The sequence below is a fragment of the Camellia sinensis genome, chromosome 10 (genome assembly GCF_055761805.1).
Source record: "Camellia sinensis isolate YWXY chromosome 10, ASM5576180v1, whole genome shotgun sequence".
Taxonomy (NCBI): Eukaryota; Viridiplantae; Streptophyta; class Magnoliopsida; order Ericales; family Theaceae; genus Camellia; species Camellia sinensis.
Genome location: NC_138970.1, coordinates 104,014,277 through 104,036,426, shown reverse-complemented (window position 1 = coordinate 104,036,426; position 22,150 = coordinate 104,014,277).

Below are 22,150 nucleotides of genomic sequence, written 5' to 3'. Positions count from 1 at the left end.
AAGAAGGCTAGGAAGCCATTTGAGTTAATGCATAAGCCCATCTGGGGTACCCTAAACGGACGCTTCGTCCGGGAGGGGGAAGACTTTCCATTCTGTGGCTTCCCAGAACCATGGCTGAACGCGGAGAGGAAGCGCGTGCCTGGTTTCGAAATCTTCTTCGACTTACAATTACCTAGGGATGACGTTGCCGATGCGCAGACAGACCTACCAACTGAGGTTGAGCAGTGTAAAGCAGTGGATTCTGAGAGCACCGAGCTTGAAATGGGGGTAGCACTGGCGTGTCTACTTTCAGATCCTTTGATCGACCAAGAGTGCTTGGGGGACAACTCTTCGGTTTCTATGATTGGGGATGAAATAGCTGCGGGCTTTCCAGCGCCTATCTTGGACGCATCTATCGCACCTTCTCTCATCTGGCAATATGAAGAAGGCTTTTTATCTAGCAGCACTGGGTCAGGTAGTGAGTCGGAATCTGATTCCACCGAATCTTATGCGTCGGAATCAGGTTCCAGCTCGGCTGAGTCTGAGTCCGGTATTCCTGGGGGTGATAACCCGGATGCCACAGTCCTGTCTAGGTCTTCATTTTCATTTTCTTTTGAGTCTGTTGTAACAGAGGAATCCGACGGCTTGGAAATATTTAATGAGAATGATGTGGATGTGGTTTCTGAGTATTTTTCTGTGCCTTTGATTTATTGCTTAAATCAGGATTTTCAAAATTTTGATGAAAACAACGAGGGAGAAATTCCTCCGGTTTTGCAACGGTTAATTGATCAAGAGCAGGAAAGATTTGTTAAACCCTTAATGGATGAAATCACTACCGTAAATGTTGGTACTGAGAAGGACCCGCGGCTGGTCCAGATCGGGTCCACGTTGTCTTCGGAGGAACGCGAGCGCTTAGTCGCTTTATTAAAAGATTTCAAAGATGTTTTCGCGTGGTCCTACGAAGACATGCCTAGAATCGATCCTGAGATTGTACAGCACCGGATCCCTCTTGACCCCGAGGCCCGACCTGTCAAACAAAAACTCAGAAGGATCCGCCCAGACTGGGCTCTCAAGATTAAGGAAGAAGTCACCAAGCAAATTGACACAGGTTTCCTGCTGGTATCCGAATACCCAACTTGGTTGGCCAACATTGTTCCGGTGCCAAAGAAGGATGGCAGAATTCGGGTCTGTGTAGACTTCAGAGATTTGAACAGGGCCAGTCCGAAGGACGACTTTCCCTTGCCACACATTGATGAATTGGTGGATTTCACGGCAGGACACGCCTTGCTTTCGTTTATGGATGGTTTCTCAGGCTATAATCAGATAGTAATGGCACCTGAAGACCGGGAGAAGACTGCATTCACTACCCCGTGGGGTACATATTGTTATAGAGTGATGCCATTTGGGTTGAAAAACGCTGGAGCTACTTATCAACGGGCAGCAACTACAATATTGCATGATATGATCCATAAAGAGGCCGAGGTGTATGTGGACGACATGATTGTCAAGTCCAAAGAAAGAGAGGGCCACTACACCGCCTTACAAAAATTCTTTCAAAGGATCAGAGAGTTTCGGCTGCGGTTGAATCCCCAGAAGTGCACGTTTGGTGTTACAGCGGGAAAAATGCTTGGGTTTCTGATTACTCAAAGGGGCATCGAGGTCGACCCTTCCAAAATCAAGGCCATCTTAGAAATGCCACCACCAAGGACTAAAAAGGAGGTGCGAGGCTTTCTGGGTAAAGTGCAATTCATAAGACGGTTTATTTCTAAATTAACCTTAACTTGTGAACCACTTTTTGGTCTCCTGATGAAAGGAAAGAAGTTCCAATGGGACGGCCGATGTCAAGCAGCTTTTGAACAGATCAAAGAATATCTCCAGAACCCGCCCGTGTTGTCACCACCAGAGCCGGGGAGACCGTTGATATTGTACCTTTCGGTAACTGAGACTACCATGGGCTGCATGCTCGCGTAGGAGTCAAAAAACAAAGTGGAAAGGGCCATCTACTATCTGAGCAAAAAGATGCTGGATTACGAGACCCGCTATACACCGCTGGAGAAGGCTTGTTTGGCCTTGGTATGGGCTACCAGGAAGCTGCGGCACTACCTGTTAGCTCACTCTGTAATGTTGGTTTCACGTTTGGATCCCATCAAATATCTTTTCGAGAAACCAGCACTTACGGGTAGGCTAGCTCGTTGGCTGCTGTTGCTCTCCGAATTTGATTTGAAGTATGTAACGCACAAGTCAGTAAAAGGAAGAGCGGTAGCAGAGTTCCTTGCCGACCACCCGATTGAGGGGGATGAAGCGGTTGAGTACCTATTCCCAGATGAAGCCATTCTGCACATCGAAGATGAAACTTGGACGATGTACTTTGACAGAGCGTCAAACCAGTATGGGTATGGGATAGGGGTGTTGCTGATAGCGCCTGACGATTCCCGTATCCCTTTAGCATTCAAGCTCCGGTTCAAAGTCTCGAACAATGAAGCAGAGTATGAGGCATGTATTGCTGGCCTGGAAGCAGCCCTAGAACTAGGGGCAAGACGGTTGGACGTCATTGGGGACTCAAACCTTGTTGTGTCTCAAGCAAAAGGAGATTGGAAAGTCAAGGAGGAAAGGATGATAATTTATCACCAAACCTTCGATTTGTTAATTCCTCGGTTTGAGAAGCTAAATTTCACCCACCTCGTAAAAGAGAACAACAGGTTCGCAGATTCACTAGCAACTCTATCTTCCATGATAGACATCCCGTCCGGAGTCCGGATGCGTCCAGTCATTATTGATCAAAAGTTTGCGCCAGCATACGAGTCGATTTCCGCCATAGATGAGGCTCAAGACGGCAACCCCTGGTATTACGACATTTGGAACTTCTTGGAAAAGGAGACGTATCCACTAGGGGCAAATGCCAAGGATAAGAGGGCCATCAGAAGAATGGCTGTTCAATTCATCATCTGCGGGGGTAAGCTGTACAAAAGGGGTCATCTGGGAATGCATAAGCTCTGTGTAGAAGCTGAAGAGTCGAAGCGCCTGATGGAGGCCATCCATGGAGGGGAGTGCGGTGCACACATGAATGGAGTAATGCTGGCCAGAAAGATCCTCAGACAGGTCTACTACTGGTCAACCATGGAGGAGGATTGTATTAGTTTTGTTCGGCGATGCCACAAGTGTCAAATTCATGCAAACCGCATGAACATCCCGCCGTCAAAGCTGTACAACATGATTTCGCCATGGCCTTTTTCAGTTTGGGGAATTGATGTGATCAGAGCTGTTACCCCGAAGGGGTCAAACGGGCATGAGTTTATCCTGGTAGCGATAGATTATTTCACAAAGTGGGTCGAGGCCCAATCATATGCGGTGTTGAAGGCGTCGCACGTCGCAAAGTTCATCAGAAACAACATCATCTGTCGCTACGGGGTGCCAAACGAGATAATTTCAGATAATGGTTCCCACTTCAAGAAGGAAGTGATAGACTTGTTGGAAAAATACAATGTGGCTTTCCATAAGTCATCTACATACCGGCTGCAAACCAACGGAGCGGTCGAGGCCGCCAACAAGAATATCAAACATATACTGTAGAAGATGGTGGGAACCTACCGGGATTGGCCAAACAAGCTGCCATTTGCTCTGTGGGGCTACAGGACCTCAATCAGAACTTCTACTGGAGCGATTCCGTATTCATTGGTCTATGGAATGGAGGCTATTCTACCCATCGAGATTGAGGTTCCGTCGTTACGAGTATTGGCTGAGTGCCAAATAGCCGAAACAGATTGGCAGCAGAGCAGATTTGAGGAACTCATGCTCTTTGATGAAAGAAGACTGAAAGCACTGTACCACATTCAAGGCTATCAACGCAGAATTGCCCGGGCTTTCAACAAGAAGGTTAAGTCCAGGAATCTGAAAGAAGGAGATTTGGTGCTCAAAGACAACCGAGCTCCCATCCACAACCCAAGGGGCAAGTTCAAACCCAATTGGACTGGTCCTTACATCATCAAAGCTATCTGGTCAGGTGGAGCTGTGGTTCTGATGGATCTAGATGGCCTAGAATTTTCACAACCGATCAACATGAACAAGTTGAAGAAATATTATCCTTGAGAGGCTCGCTAGGCCGAAAACCCGAAAGGGCGACCTAGGCAAAAGTTAGAGCACAAAAAAAATTGGAAAATATAAAAACTGAGCTCGCAAGGTTGAAAACCCGCAAAGGGCGGCCTTGGCAAAAGTTAGAGCGCAAAAGGAGAGTGAAAATACTCTAGTGAGCCTGAGCCTGAACTACGTAAGGCTTGATTCCCATCTTTGGGATACGTAGGCAACTTCACCTTGAAGTTCAGCCATAAACTCTTCCCCGATCAACTCTGTCCATTTTGATCATCTCAGTCATCTTTATCCATCAGCATTTATCGCGATCTCCAGTACAGTGCTATTCAGACTAGGGGCAACTTTCCGTTGCCGCGACGGTGCAAAGTTACTCAGACTAGGGGCAACTTTCCGTTGCCATGTAGTGCCGCATTGTTCTTCAGACTAGGGGCAACTTTCCAGTTGCAGGGATCTGGGGTTGTGCATCTCAGTGACAGATCTTCGGCGTGTCCATTTCTGATCCACATCGAAAATAGTTTTGAAAAGTTTTAATAAAAGTCGACTTTGTTCAAATTAATCTTTTTACGACTAAGACCATTTTTGGACCAAAGCGGAAAATTTTCAGTACCACAACCTTCATTTTCATTGATTTCAAAACAGAGTTCTCCTGCTCTTGCATTACAATCGAGGTTGCTTTTTTTATTACATTCATAAAGAAAACTTGAAAATACTAATAAAGCAATAAATTTGGGGCATAGTCGAGTCAAGTATCTCTGCGCCCCCTCCCAGAGCTGGTCGAAGCATCTGATGCCAAGCTAGGCCCAACCTGTGCCTCCTCGTTGAGCCAATCCAAGCACTCGTCAGACAAAGTGCAACTGAAAGTGAGAGCAGGAGCCAGGAGCTCTCTAGTCCTCCATGTTGTGGCATATCGGGCAAGTTGTGCACCTCGGACCGGGAAAGCAGCTGGGTACTCAATCCCCTCCGGTGGGCAGATCTGATCGTGACCAAACTGGCGCAGGAACCGGAACGGAAAATAGAATACGCAGTGGGTTAGACCAATCAACTGGATCCCAATCAGCCGGGACATACTATAGCTCATTGCCGGGAGGTTGAGCCAAGGGCAACGCCAAGCAATATGATCTGCGGACAGATTGCACATCCAGTCAAACCACCATCTTTCATCGAGGGCATTGACTAGGCGCTGTCGAAAGAAATAGCCTCGAGCCGAGTAGGCTGGGCAAGAGTCCACAACCTGCAACTTGTCCATTAACCATACCTGGGGAGGGATGAAAAATGAGAGAATAAAGAATAGAGAGGTGTACGATGAGAGAAAAGTAAGACAAGGGTTTTGTGAGAAAAACCCAGCCTGAGGGTCGAGTGATGTGAGCAAATATATATGTAAGGTTGGGTGGGAAACATTACCTGCAGTAGCAGTGGACTCCCAGCAAACCTAGTCGTCTCCCGCCGATAGACAGAATCCAAGCCCATCAGTGTCTCAGCCAAGGTCATGGCGATACAGCTCTTTCCTTCTCTCAAGCCTTGGGCAACTTCAATCAGATGGATGCTAACTCCGCCGAAGCCCGAGGAAAGCAGAAAGTGATACAACAAACACAAGCAGAGGGCGTGTTGCCGGAAATCCTGCCAATAATGGTTGCTGCTGTCACCGGTGTTGGAAAAGCGATGGATCAAGCCGAGAATATCCAGTTCCCCACTGCAGATCAGAGATCGAGCATCATGCGCCGTGAGCCCACACATCCGCCCTAAAGCCTGGGCATGACCAAAACGGAGCTGGGGCAAGATCACTTCAGAGCATTCAGACTCCATCAAAACCTGAAAATCTTCGAAAGTGGGACATACCTCTTGGCCGCCGAAGCTAAAAACGTGCGTCACTGGGTTCCAGAACCTTGCCACGGCATGGAGAAAAGGGAGATGTAGCGGAGTACGGCTCAGCATGAATAGTGCATTCAAACCAAAACCCCGGAAGTTCAGCTTTTCCGAGCCATCTAGAGAAGAGATCCAAGATGTGAGATTTTCTGCGAGAAACACCTCCATCTTTGTGTAAAACTAAGATGAAATGAATGTTCCCGATGTTGAGGCTTTTATAGAGGGAAAAACACTATTCAGGAGGACACGTGTCAAAAATTGGGCGACTGCAGGGATAAGTGGCAGGCCGGCCATTTACTTTTTACAAAACTGGCCGGCCGGCTCCCCCTCTCCATAAAATTGGCCGGCCGGCTCCCAAAGGTGGCCGGCAATGCTCCAGTGTATCTCCTTGGCCCTGTTTTACCCTTCGAGGGAAAGTTTCAAACATTTCCATGCAACGAGAGAGTCAAAGGCCTTCATTTCCCTCTATTTCGGATGCGTTCCGGTGCCCAGATCGTCCAAAGTGCACTTTGTTGTTGTGGAGTTTTGTTTATTGAGTTGTTGTTTTGATTATCGATTTGTTGTTTTGCTTATCGAGTTGTTTGTCGAGCGGACGTGCTTCGTGTTTTCGAGTCATTGCTCTCTGTTTAAACAATCTTTGTTTATGTCTTGTTTATTTACGTTGTCAACACTGTTGTATTTTGCTTATTGTGTTGTAAACTTCCTAAGGTTCTGTTATATCTTAGTAAGTTGAGTTGCTTAGTTTGTTGCGTCGGTTCACTACCTGACTTGGTGATTACACAATGCACATTCCCATTCAATTTCATTTTTGTGCAAAATAAAATGATGCGATACGATGCTAAAAGTTTAAAAATACAAACACCTTTTCAAAAGCTGTTTCATTCCATCATGTTTTACAACGAACAAAGGTACAAGTTTTACAAAAAAAATAATAAAACTGCCTAACAATGTGCAAAGTGCTACAAACTACTAGCAAAAGAAAAATAAAGCAGGAAACAGCAACATCAATGCCCTCGGGAGCGGGAATGAGAAGCACTCCTCATCCTCTTCTGCGGGACAACCTCTGCACCATCATCATCATCCGGGTCGGAGCTATCGTCCTCAAGATCCCCCCCAGCCTCGCCTCTGCTCCCCGAACCGATACCGGAGCCCCCCTCCTCAGCAGATGTCTCTGACTGGTGGTCGGTAGCCTCCTCCTCCTCCTCGAGCTCCGCCTCTACAACGTGTGCCCTGCGTCTGCGGGAGGACCCTCCTCGAGCTCCTCGAAAAGGCCTAGATGGCCCAGCTCCCTGAGAAGGCCTGGATGGCCCAGCTCCCTGAGAAGGCCCAGATGGCCCAACTCCCCAAGGAGGCCCAGGTGGCCCGGCCCGCGGCTGAGCATATACAGGAGGCATCTGAAAATGAAAAGTTTAATACATCAGTTCAAATATGAAAATCAGATACGAGTACAGTATGTGAGTGGGGTGTGTGTCGGATGTGCTCTACAATGCAGAAGAATGTTCAAAACCAGTGTGTCATCAGAAGTGTGATAAATACAAGAAAGGTGAACAGTACCTGCACACCCATAATGGATAGGTGTGTCTCTCTCCGAAGGACCATGCCCTCAAGTGCGGCCATCACCCCGAGCATCTCGTCCACATACTCAACCGGAGGCTGCAGATACAAAGGCAAAACTATCAGTAAAGGAATGAATGTTTAAGTACCCGACTGATAAATCAAAGCTATAAATCATACCGGTGGTGAATCAGGATCCCTGACATATCTATGGTCAGGATGTGGAGGCTCTAGTGGAATCGGGTAAGGAGTCCCAAAACGCCATCCCGTCAACTCGGACGGCATGTCCGGCCATAAGTCGGAGGAATCGGAGGAACCAATCTACCCCCACCTCTCGATGTAGCAGCCCTACTAGTAGAAGGGGCGTCTGCAGCCCGAGCCCGGGCCTGGCTCGAAGATGACGTACCAGCAGACCTCGTCATCGGGGTGCGAACCCCCGCCAGTGGAGGCATCAAATATGTATGACAGTAAGTGGCGTAGTCCCCCTCCTCGAGGTGCAACAAGGCATCACTACCCAGCATAGCGCCGACTACCTCCTGGTGAGAGAGCCTATCGGCAGTCCGCATACTGACTGGGGGTGCTGCGGGAGGGTCCTGAGAAGTATACCCCCATACCTGACGCAGAAAGCGTTCCCCCAGAAACCATGCTCTACCAACAGGTCCTTCGAGCAGGAACCTGTACTGGGAGGTGCCCGATCCTCCGGGATACTGAAATCGGAGACCATCACCCAAGAGCGCCCAAGGCTGCCATGTAATCTGCGGATAACAAGTCCATAAACCAATCAGAAATCGGGAATATGCGTAGCAAATCAAAGATGAAAATGGAAGGGACTGAGAGTTCTGAAGTACCTCCGATGGCCGCACAGTGTCAAAGTACTGCCAAAGATAAAGGAGAGTCTCTCGGGGTCTCGGCCGGTGCGGGCCCTCGAACACCAGTGAATATGGGGTCATGGGGGGGCCTGCCGCCTCCAACTCTGGGGCTAATACTGGGAAGTATACGTAAACCCATAACTGAGAAAAGCAGTGCAGAATGTAAGTACAAAGTGCTGAGGGCAAAATACAGACCGTAAAGTGCGCTGTGTGTGCAATGTACAAGTAATGAAGAGCAGAAATGTAAATCAAAGGGACAGAAAAGTACCTCCCAGGCTCTCCAGTAACCGCCAAGTAAATCTCCCTGCCCGCGGGAGGTCGCGCTCATATAGCAGTAAAGGGTAGCCAGGCCGGCGCCACCCCAGTCGTATCGACTGACCTGTGATAGGTCAACCAGAGCGCTCAACAGATATAGCCCGACCGTGTTCCCTCTATCGGCAAACAGAGTAGTCCCGAAGAGGAACATAAGGAAACTGCGGGCATACTGCTCTGTCTCCTCAGGAGTCTCGAGCTCCATCTCCGCCCGCCGGAAGTGAGAAGAGAACCAAGTATATCGAACTCTCCCGGAAACTCTGTCGACAGGCGGGCGAGCTCCCAGTAGATATATCCAAGCGGCCTCCCACTCGCCCATGTCCTCGTCATAAGGGATGGACCAACCTCCTATGTCCAGGCCGGTCAACACAGCAAAATCCAGAGGGGTCATAGTCATGTCCCCAGTGGCAGAGAAATGAAAGGAGTTGGTGGTGTCCCACCATCTCTCCACCAAGGCCGCCATCAGTGTCCTCCTGGCAGGACAACGTGACAATCCAATGCAGAAGGCCCCGAACCCTGCCAGATCTACTAAATCCCGGACAACCTCCGGGAGCTCGACATACCAATCCCGCGTGGCGGTGGAGCCATACCCCCGTACACTGCGAGAACCAACCTGCATTTAGAATGAATACATGTGTCAGTATGAAATAAAATGGGCTATGTGCCAATGAAATGAAATGGGCTATGTGCCAATGAAATGAAATGGGCTGCGTGTTCACTATCAATCTGGGCTGCGTGTTCAGGAAATTAAAGTTTGGGCTGCGTGTTCAACTTTCAATCAGTGTGGGCTGCGTGTTCACTATCAATCTGGGCTGCGTGTTCAGGAAATTAAAGTTTGGGCTGCGTGTTCACTATCAATCTAGGCTGCGTGTTCAGGAAATTAAAGTTTGGGCTGCGTGTTCAACTTTCAATTAGTGTGGGCTGCGTGTTCACTATCAATCTGGGCTGCGTGTTCAGGAAATTAAAGTTTGGGCTGCGTGTTCAACTTTCAATCAGTGTGGGCTGCGTGTTCACTATCAATCTGGGCTGCGTGTTCAGGAAATTAAAGTTTGGACTGCGTGTTCAACTTTCAATCTGGGCGGGCTGCGTGTTCAGGAAATTAGTTTGGGCTGCGTGTTCAACCTTCAAAATGTGGGCTGCGTGTTCACTATCAATCTGGGCTGCGTGTTCAGGAAAGTAAAGTTTGGGCTGCGTGTTCAACTCTCAATTAGTGTGGGCTGCGTGTTCACTATCAATCTGGGCTGCGTGTTCAGAAAATCGGAGTTTGGGCTGTGTGTTCTACTCTAAGTCAGTGAGTGCTATATGTTCACCATTTAATTCGGGCTGTGTGTTCGACAAATCAGTGTGTGAGCCGTGTGTTCATTTCTTAACTAATGTGTGTTGTGCGCTCGCAATCAATTAATGAGCCGAGTGTTCAGAAATTCGAGTGCTTAAGCTACATATTCAGGATGCAAACAAAGTACTATGTCATAAGCTAAACTGTGTGTTCAAGCATGGCAAAAACACGAAATTCACGAAAAATACAGAAAATGAAGTAAATACCTCTCGTGCCTCGTAGGAGAGGTGATGCTCTGGCTCCCGCAGGAGTAGATCTCCAGGTGCTCGCTCATCAAAATCAGTGAAATGACGAAAAACGGCCTGAGGGAGGACATGTGCTGGCGGAGCATACCTCCCAGGAATAAAGGGGCGGACCCTCGGGGGCAAAGTCATGGAATCAAAATCATCTCCAGCACCTAGAAAACCCCCACCATGAGGAGAGTTACCTGCCATTTTCAGAAAATCTGCAAAAGGAGCAAAAAGGAGCAAAAATGAGCCAAAATTGGAAAAAGTCAACAAAAGTCAACTCTCAGGAAATGAAAAAGTCAACAAAAGTCAACTCCCGAGAAAATCTTCCAAATATTGAGACAAACTCACCTCAAGTGGCGAAAATGAGAAAAGAAGCCCCGAAGCCAAAATTTAATCGCTCCAAAGTGCTTGAAACTGAATGTTTTCGCAAAAACAACTTGCGCGGGACGTTGGAAAACGCGTATGGAGCTCAGATCTGGAGGAGAAAATGGTGTAGTAAGCAAGAGGAGAAGATCTCGTGGCTGTATTTATAGGCTTAAAGTGTTTGGGTGAGAGAGCACAAAGAAAGGGAGGTGAAAAGACCAATTTGTCCTCAGATTTGGGCAAATGGCCGGCCGGCCACCTTTTCCGGCCGGCCAGCCATTCTCTTTTTGTAAAACCAGCCGGCCAGCTCTCATCCCTCATAAAACTAGCCGGCCATCTCCCTCACAGGCTCACCTAGCTCCCTGCAAATTTTGAGGAAGATTGGAGTTCCCGGGACCTGAAAAAGTTCAAGAAAAGTACACTTCCGGTCGCGAAATCGCTCCGCCGGAACTTCAGCTTCAAGTTCTGACATGTGTCTCATCATTATTCATCAAAATCAAGATGTATCCTTTTGAATGTGTTGTAGCCTTTCCAGGAAGTGAATCGGAGGCCGTGATCGAGTCGCCTTCGTCGAAACATGCGTTTCCTTGCTCGTTATTTCGTAACAAACGGGCATCCTGATTTAGGCTCGTTTTGCACTATCGTGCACATAACTTGCATTCTCACGAGCATACTTGCATTATTGTGCGCTTTTCTTGATATTACCATACCTCTGCGCTTGAGCATGCTTTGTCACTCACGTTCCTTTCTCGCATCGCGATGTATTCACTTGCCGACACTGCATGTGTCGAACTTTTAGAATCACATTGAATATATGTTGTTAGCATGTTGTGCTTGTTGAATTTCTCTCTTTTGCAGGCACGATATTGTATGTACGGTTCATTTGAGGCTGGTGCGACCAGACGAATCGCTCAGGTATTGTATCTTCTCCGTGTGAGACGTGGCGAGGATTGAATAATCCTCCGCATTCTTAACTGCATGAAATGTAGTTGTTGCTTTGCATTCTTGCTTAAAACTGTTGCATCTATTTGCGAATACTTGTTTCATTACAGCTTGCTGCATTTGCACGATCTTTGAGTTACCTTCGGCTTCTTGCATTATCGCTTTGCATTTTTCCCCCTTGCCTGCGGGCATACCTGCAGACACATCTCTGTTTATCTTGTACGTTTGTCTAAGTCTTCGGCCTTGTCAAAAATGGGTCGTCTCTGGGCTTTGACATTCACTCCCGTCACTTATGACTTCCGAGTTCTGTCAAAGAGGGGCAACTGTAGACACCCCATTTTTGACCGACCTTAAGACTCAGACATCACCGATTGAGCGCTTGGTGATGTTGCATAATGTGCTCGTTCAGAAGTTTCAGAGTCGCGGCCGTGAGCCCTGCCTCCGGACTTCCGAACCCTCTTCTGTGCCTTACCTCGGTTTGCGAACCAGACTCGGTTTTCTCTGTTTCTTTTCCCGAGGGGAGGGAGAGGTCCCGTAGACCATCTCTCAGTGGCCGTGGGCTACATTTTGTGGCCGCAGGCCATTTTGCCCATTTCGGAGTCCGGTTTCCGGTTTTTCGGGACCGTTGGCCATGTGCCTCGGTTCGGGACCGCCTAACCATCTCCGTTTGTTCTGATTTTTGGCATACTTCCTTTTTTCTCCCTTTTGAGGGACACTGGGGTCTGACATACCCACTTCGTGGCCGAACGCCACTATCGGTGCTTAACAGCCCATTTTCGGGACCCCCGAACTGCGTGTTTTGGCCCCCGAGCATTCGTTTTGCATCGGTTTTCGTTCATTTTTGGCAGGTACCTCTGTTTTATCACCAGGAAGGTCACTGAAGGGTGGGAGGCCAGCAATTATCTTGGCAACCAGTTATATTCCATTTTCGCCCTCCGACACCCGTTTTTCTCACTTCCGAGCCAATGTTGAACACCTTGGGGCCACTTTCTTCAACCCCAAACCACATATTTGTGTTGTACACACATGGGAGGACCCTAAAAGTTTATGGCCGGCCAGAAACTCCAATTGAACCTTTTGAACCCCTCCTAAAAATGACTTGTTCTCTCTCATGTTTTAGAGTTTCTAAATTCGAACCACAGGGTTGTGATGAGGGGACCTGGGAGGCCATCTTTTTGTGGTGGCCGGCCACTAACTCAACTTGACCTTTTTGAACCCTAGCCGGCCGGCTAAGGGGGGTGGCCGGCCGGCCACCTGCAGCTCCAAAAGGTGGCCGGCCATGTTCCTTGCAATACACACTTTACAGCTGTATAGCTGTATCCCCCAGAAAATATCTCAATTCGGGGGATATTTTTTGGGGGAAAACTTGCCTCCTTTTCCCCCACCTTTTCCCCACCTTTACTCCCTCTTTTTGTTCCATATAACCAGGGGCCAGCATTTGTATTAGAGGTTACAAAAAAATTCATTAAGCCTCTTGCATTATATCCCCTCTCCTTCTCTCATTTCTACCCTAAAACACCCAAGTTTCATCCCCTTTTCTTCACTACCACCTAACACCATCACCACCACTCCATTTCCGGCAGCAAGGAGGGCTTCTCAGAGGCTAAAGGTGCTGCAACTTGGTCCAAGAAGCAACCAAAGATTGGTCTACAAGGGTGACTTGCCATTTCCTTCTTTTTAAGCCAATTTTTGCAACATTCCTTAGCCATATATGCTTGCTGTTTTGAGCTCCGGCCCTAACTTAAAGTGTCCTTATTTTGAGCTCTTTTTCACGTTTTCTTAAGGGCTCAACACTGTTTGAGCCCCCCATATTGCACTTGCTTCAATATCCTTCTTAAATACCGTTATCTTGCGTAGTATTTTTAGCTTGTGTGTGATCTGTTTTGGAGCATGATGTAAACTGTAAATAGGCTTATTTTGAGCCCCTCTTCAACATTGAAGAAGGGCTCAACACTGTTTGGGACCTCCATGCTATACTTGCCTTTATATTCTCTTTTGGGTCCCATTTTTGCATGTTTTGGAAGCCTATTATGCTTCGGTTTTTGGCATTTTTACAGTACTAAAAATAGTCTTATTTTGGCCCATTATTTATGTTTTATTTAGGGCCTTTCATGGTTTAGGACCTCCATATGCCACTTCATGTTATATCCCTCTTTGGTCCCCTTTTCTTGCATGTTTTGGCAGCCTATTATGCTTCGGTTTTTGGCCTTTTTACAGTACTAAAAATAGTCTTATTTTGGCCCATTATTCATGTTTCATTAAGGGTCTTTGGCTGTTTGATGAATATTTCGTATACTTTGTGTTATAGCCACTTTTGAGCCTCATTTTGCATTGCATTTCTAGCATGTTTGTATACTGATTTTGGGGCTGTCATAAACTGTAAATGTGCATATTTTTGGTCCCTCTTAAGTGTTGTAGAAGGGAATTTTTCAGTTTGGGTTTTACATATACCACTTGTTTCATTGCCCTCTCTTGGCCCCTGTTTTTGCATGCCATTGTTGCCCTATCTTTGCTTGCTGTTTGGCCATGATTTGTACTGGAAAAATGCTTATTTTTGGGCTGCCTTGCTACTGTCTCTTCATTGCATGTCCATGTTGTGCATATTTGGTATAGCTATAGGTGATTTCGGGTGCCAAAGTCCATGTTTCGGGACTATTCCATGCATCGGGTGTGTTTTCGCCTTATTTCGGGGCTGTTTTCCCCACATTTCAGTGCTGAAATTCCATTAGCATGTTTGCATATCATTTTCCATGCTATTGCATTGCATATGCCATTACCTCGGTTTGCGTGCCCGTGTGCACGCATTTCGAGGCACTTCCTTTTCATCCATCGGCCTCTTATGTGAGTGTGGCTGAGGCTCTCTCATGTTAGTATAAGTCCATGTTGCATTCTATATGCCATTTTAGCCATAATGCATTGCATATGCCATTGCCTCGGTTTGCGTGCCCGTGTGCACGCATTTCGAGGCACTTCATTTTCATCCTTCGACCTCTTATGTGAGCGTGGCTGAGGCTCTCTCATGTTAGTGTAAGCCCATATCATATTTCCATGTCATTTGCATTGTGTATGTCATTTTCTCGGTTTGCATGCCCGTGTGCACGCATTTCGAGGCATCTCATTTTCACAGCATAGTGCATACTAGGTTGTATCTTAGATCGCATTCATGCATTTCCTCAGTTTGTGTGCCCGTGTGCATGCATTTCGAGGCATCTCCTTTTTACAGCATAGTGCATGCTAGGTTGTATCTTAGATCGCATTCATGCATTTTCTCGGTTTACGTGCCCGTGTGTACGCATTTCGAGGCATCTCATTTTCACAGCATAGTGCATACTAGGTTGTATCTTAGATCGCATTCATGCATTTCCTCAGTTTGCGTGCCCGTGTGCACGCATTTCGAGGCATCTCCTTTTTACAGCATAGTGCATGCTAGGTTGTATCTTAGATCGCATTCATGCATTTTCTCGGTTTACGTGCCCGTGTGCATGCATTTCGAGACATCTCATTTTCATAGCATTGTGCATACTAGGCTGTATCTTAGTTGCATTCATGCATGTCACGCATATTGCATCGTGTTCGGGATAGGAGTTAGCCTAGGCACGGGAAACGAGGTACGTTTCGTACTCCGAGTGACGGAATGTATCTCAATTCCCCAGTCACCGACACTCCGGATCATCCATGATGGAGCTAGGTTCTTGTTGTGTTTACACGTGCATTCATTCTATATTGAATTGCACATTTCGACTCCTCGGCCATCATGTATCGGTATGCGTGATTGGTGGCACGAGGATCGAGGCATGCATATATCTGTGAAAATACATTGCCATGCCCCTTTCCTGCTCTCTGTTGCAGCAAATCAAGAATCAGCGGTCTTCCAAGGCTTGGTACGCATTTCAAGAACAAGTGCAAACAGAGGCTAATTGGGGCATCGTCATGGATTTCCGCGCAAGGCAGCCCAGACATGCATCATTCATCAGGAGCAAGGCAGTCCCTGGCTTGCACGCCAGTTTTACAGTTTTCTTAGTTAATTTGTTAATTAATTAGGAATTTGTATAATATTTGGACTGTAATATTCTTTTATTCGGGACTGTATATTTATTCGGACCCTCTGCGCGAGGGCACAACTGTAATAAGTGTGCGTGTGTGTGTTGTATGTCTTCCAACCCCACGTCTTTCTCCCTTTTATTTACCTGCTTATGATGGTTAGATTAGGGCATGTTTAAATTAGCATACAGTATGACAGCATGTTTGCATCATTCATCTGTATTGCATGCACCGGGCTCGGCGCATCATACTAACTGTATTGTACTTTCAATTCCAAGTTGAATACATGATAGTTGTAGCATTTCATATGCCATCTTAGAATAGCCGAGCCTACTATAGTTGCATTTTGCATGTGTTGCATTTAGGCATTTCTGTATACTTAGGATCATGCATGATTTTTAATGTAAATTCTGTTTTGTCTTGGAGTACCCGGTGAGTTTTATGCTTTAGCATCCTTGCATGCGTGTGAGTGACTGCTATGATAGTATGCTTACCATGAGGCTATTTGCTTATGTGATATAACTGCCTGAATGCCTGTGGGTGAAGGTTGGGTTATTTGAATTGGAATAAATCATCAAATGTTTTAAGCCCACTAGATAGTGGCAAAACCATCTTTTCTAAGCCCACCTGAGGGTGGCAAAATCTGCGTTTTAAGCCTACTTGCAAGTAGCGAACCATCTTTCAAAAATAAACACGAAATGTTTTGCTCCAATTCAATCGACTCAGTCTATACTTGTATGCTGTGCGCATCACATAGTAACCTAGGCTAATAACCAGAATAAGAACACACAATGTTTTCAAAAATAGATATCATGGTTAGTAGAGGCCGATCTTTGATCGGGCGAGCGGGGGTGCTCACGAAGTGACCTTCCCCAATCGTACCCAAGTTCCCGAGCCGAGGCAACTTTGGTGATGACGGACACGTGGCCTTAGGCAACGAGTTAGGGTTTCCTAAATTTCTCAAAATAAAATATTTAGGTGGCGACTCTGTATCTGGCAAAGCAGTCCATGTTTGGCACTTCTTTCAAAAAATCTGTTTTCTTAAAACGACTTGCCGGATTTGGACTCTTTGGTTCAGACTTAGAACCGTGACAAATTTGAGAGTCCTGAGCTGTAGTGACCCCAAATGAACAGAACGGGAGCCCGTTCCTCCCGGGGCGTTCGGGGACATCTACAATTACTTCTGGGCAAGGTGTTGGAAACTTGCAATTAAAAAAAGTTCCAAGAGACCCAATGGAGGATGGTAGCTAATCTATGATTTATAGTGCTTGTAGACGTCCCCGAACGTCCCGAGAGGAAATCTCGTTTTGTTCATTTGGGCTTACTACTGTTCAGGACTCAATGTCACGGTCCTGAATCTAATCCCGCAGAGTGCAATGCAAGACCGATGAATCACTAAAGAGTCCAAATCTGGCAAATCGTTTTGAGAAACAGATTTTTAGAAAGAAGTGCAAAATAGGGACTGCTTTGCCAGATACAAAGTCGCCACCTAAATATTTTGTTTTGGGAGAATTTAGAAAACCCTAACTTGTGCCTAAAGCCACGTGTTCGTCATCACCAAAGTTGCCTCGGCTCGGGAACTTGGGTATGATTGGGGAAGGTCATTTCATGAGCACCCCCGCTCGCTCGATCGAAGATCGGCCACTACTAAGCATGATATCGAGTTTTTGAAAACACATATGCTCTTATTCCGATTTATTAGCCTAGAATTACTATGTGATGCGCACAACATACAAGTATAGGCTGGATTGCCTAAGTTGGAACAAAGCATCGCATATCCGTTTATTTTTTAAAATGGATTGAAGTTTGCTGCTCGCAAGTAGGCTAAAACACGGGTTTCAACGAATTATTCCAACTCAAGCAACCCAACCTTCACCCACAGGCATTCAGGCAGTTATATCACATAAGCACATAGCCTCATGGTAAGCATGCTATCATGGCAGTCACTCACACACATGCAAGGATGCTAAAGCATAAACACTTACCGAGTACTCCGAGCCAAAGAAAGAAGCTAATTAGAAATCATGCATGAATCCTAACTATGCTAAGACTGCCTAATGCAACACATGCAAAAATGCAACTACAATAAGCTCGGCTATTCTAAGATGGCATATGAGATGCAACAATCGATACATGTATTCAACTTGGAATTGAAATACAATGCAGTTAGCATGATGCACCGAGCCCGGTGCATGCAATACAGATGAATGAATGCAAACATGCGAACATATAGATGCTAATTGAAACATGCCCTAAAACTAACCATCATAAGCTGGTAAATAAAAGGGAGAAAGACGTGGGGTTGGAAGATATACATCATACACACGCACACTTATTACAACATTGTCCTCCTCGGAGGGTTCGAATAAATAATACACAACTGAATGAATAACGAATTACAGTTAATTATTACACAAACCTAATTAATTAACAAATTAACTAAAATAAATAAGCTAGCATGCAAAACATATGAAATGGACTGCCTAAGCTCAGTCTTGAATGATAAGGAATGCATGCATGCTCGAGTCGCCTTGCCGAAAAATCCATCGCGATGCCCCGATTTGCCTCTGTTTGCAACTGGTCCCAGAACACTATACAAAACTCCAGAAGGCTGAAACTCCACCATGTTGTAGGCATACTACCGACCAGTTTTTGCTGCTGGCTTCCGGTTTGCTGCAGCAGAGAGCAAGAAAGGGGCATGGCAAAGTATTTTCAACATATGTGTGCATGACCACTCTCCTCGTCATTGCATAAGCTCTAGGGAGTGTAGTCCTCGATCCTCATGCCACCAATCACGCATCTCGATGCATGATGGCCAAGGAGTCGAATTGCATGACTCAATGTTAAATGGATGCACAAATGAACACAACAAGGCCTAAACTCCATCATGGGTAACCAAGAGTGTCGGCGACCGGGAATCGAAGCACGTTTCATCACTTTGAGTACGAAACGTCCATCGTTTCCCGTGTTTGGACTAAACCCTACTCCAAACACTATGCAACAACTAGCATGCAATCCAAAACGAAATGCAACTAAGACATGCAAACATGCAAGGAATGACATGTAAAGGTGCAACTAGCATATGCAATGCTATGAACTACGAATGGCATACTCAATGCACATGACGCTATATGGCATACACAACGCACATATGACGATGGACATATACAAAGGCATAATCAAGGCATACATAATGCGACGATCAAGCATGCGACAACATGGACATGGCATACACAATGCAAGATGGACTTAAACTAAAATGAATGGGCCTCAGCCACACTCAAATCAGTGGCCAAACATGATGAAATTAGGCAACGGAAACACATGCAAATATGCACAAATGCAAGGGACCAAACCTAAGGCACCAAATGCAACTCTACCAAAGCATGGCAAGGGATGAAATATTGCATACAATCACACATTTTCCAGCTCTAAAATGACATGCAAGATGGTCCCGAATACAGAAACTAGTGAAGTGCATTACACTAGAGGTACACAAAGCAATGCTCAAATGATCCAACCAGCCCCAAACAGTCCCTATGCAGGTCCAAGACAGTGGGAAAATGGTCTAAAATGATGGCTCAAAATGCATAGAAATGAAGCTCATGCAATGGTCCATAAATGAGGTGTTTATGCACAACTCTCAAACACGTTTAAAGAACGGAAAATATGGGAATATGGCATAAGTATAGGCTCTAAAATGACATTCTCAATGGCCCCCAAACATGAAAACACCTCAGTATAAGCATGCAATAGGCTTCAAAACTCAAGGCTAGGCAAGGGTATTACACTACAACCATGCATAGCAAGCATCATTCGACCATGAGGCATAAAAACAAAGCCAATGCAGTCCAAAACATACACAAAATCAGTTTAAGGTATAGCCAAAAAGTGCTAGAATCAAAGACCAAAATAGTATGCAATACAAGCTAGTGAAGAGGGTTTACACTACAAGCATATGAAGCATTCAAGAGGTCACTAAACCAGCAAAATTCAAAGGTATGACATACCAAATAAAGCCCAAAAACCCATTGAAACATGGTCAATGCATGCAAGAATAACAAGCTCATTTGATAAGCTATGAAGAGGGTTGTTCTACACATGCAAGATAGACACCCAATATGGCAAAACAAGCTCTAGACAGAGCCTATGCAGGTCCTAAAACTCTCAAAAATTACCTGAAACATGGCTTGGAAGCATGCAAATAAGGGTTCCTTTGTTAGGCCAAATATGCTAGGAAACAAAACAAAGGGAGAGAGGGTCATTTGGAACTCAAAATAGCATGCTAGCCACTAAAAATTCACTGGATTTCAGTGGCTAGAAGGCCAAACAAAGGTCAATGCAAAGGCCCTAATGCATGGCTCAAAATAAGGCAAAATGAAGCATGCAAGGGGGTAGATGACCCCCAAAAGAAAAATGATCTTAAAAAACATGTTAAGGACCTCAAAATAAGACTTTTTTCAGTTTATGATAAAGCTCGAATATGCTTGCAAGTATGGCTAAAAGATGAAGCAAAATAAAGCCTTAAAAGAGAGAAGGTGTGTTACCCTTGTAGCTCAGCAACTCCAGCAGCTTCTGGACCAAAAATGTAGCTCCTCAACCTCTGAAAAAGGCCTCCAAGAAGCTTAGGTTGGTTTTGGAGGGGTTAGGCTAGGAGATGATGTGCAAAGGGCCAAAAACTTCACACTTTCTAAGCCTAAAGGGAGAGATATAGAGGGAGATAGATATATGTGCCTTAGGGAAATTCTGAACCTTCTACAAGGAAGGGAAGGTCTTTCTTTATAGACAAGGGAGGCTAAAGCTTCTCCAAGAAGCTTAAAACCTAGGGCCAATATCCTCTATACACGTGTATGAAGGATGCAGTCTGTGCCTCCCAGCTGGCACAGTTGGAACCAACTTACTGAGACAGGACTGAGGGAGGCAGGCCGACCAGTTCAGGTGGTCGGCTGACCACTTCCCCTGGTCGGCCGACCAGTTCAAAAGGTCCAAGCTCAAGAAAAGTGGTCATCAGACCTAAATGGTGGTCTCCCAATTGAATGCAAGTTAGTGGTGTGGTGGGAGACCAGCAATTGTGGCCCAAAAGTGAGGGAGACCAGTTACCTGTCAGGGAAATTGGCCGGCGGGGAAAAAGTGGTCTCCAAGGAGAAAAGGTGGTCTCCTACCCTTGTACCACCTTCCAAACAATGAAAATAGGGTCCATGCCAAAAATGAACCAAGACGGATGCAAAACGAGGGTTCGGGGGCCAAAATGCGTGGCCGGGTGCCCCGAAAACGGACTGTTAAGCATCGAAAGTGGCGTGCGACCACGAAGGTGGTCTCCCGGGCCACAGTTTCCCTCTAGAGAGAGGAAACAAGGTGTGTGCCAAAAAATCGGAGCAAACGGAGAAAGTTAAGCGGTCCCGAACCGAGGCGCACGGCCGACAGCTCCGAAAATCGGAAACTGGTCTCCAAATGGGAACAGTGGTCTACGACCACGAAAAGTAGCCTACGGCCACTGAGAGATGGTCTACGAGACCTCTCCCTCCCTTCGGGAAGAGAAAACAGAACCTGGTTCGCAAACCGGGGCAAAGCACAAAAGAGTCCCGAAGTCCGGAGGCAAGGCTCTCAGCCGAGACTCTGTAACCTCAGAACGAGCACAACATGCGCAATCACCGAGCGCTCAATCGATGACGTCTAAGTCTCAAGGTCGGTCAAAAATGGGGTGTCTACAGTGCTATGTTTGGAAAAAAAAAGAAAACTGTTAGAAACTTGCAATGAAAAAAAGTTTCAAGAGACCCAACGGAGGATGGTATCTAATCTATGATTTATGGTGCTATGTTTGGAGAAAACTGTTGGAAACTTGCAACAAACATAACATGCTTTGAGAAGCAAAAAACTCATAAACACAATGTTTAAGATTCAGTTGGCATTAGCCAAATTTCATACCTACCACACCCAGATACAGTTGACTGATGATTGAAAATGGAGTACACAGAAAATTTTGGGATCTTGGGGTAACTTTCAACAATAGAATTAGGTGAGTTGAATGCCTTGTCAGGACAAGTATATGTAGAAAAAGTAATGTTTAATAATTTAGCAGAGCTTGAGCAATGCATGCTTGGCTTAAACAAACCCAAACTAGAAGAGCACAAGGAACACGGTAAATAGGTGTAAGATTGACCATGATTTTGCAACATTTAATTGTTGTTCTAAATAATAGACACTTTTTCTTTGGTTCTTTAACTTCCAATAAACAAACAGAAACTATTCCATAACTTCAATGGATGAAAAAATGGAGACCTCTCAGTTTCTCTTTTACAATATACAGATTCATTACAATTGAACATGATCAAACATTCTTCCTTAAGAGAGAATGTTCCACATTAATTTTTTTTTCTTAAATCAATTAATAATCTAGTCAATTTAATTTCACCATAACTATGTTTAAAAAAATAATTAGCATATTTTATAATCATACTTGTCATTTATGTTTATTAATGGTTGTAATTATTAGATTAATTTAACTTATTTTATAAATATATATATATATATATATTTAATACATTAAATTATCAAAATGGGTTAAGGAGGAGCAT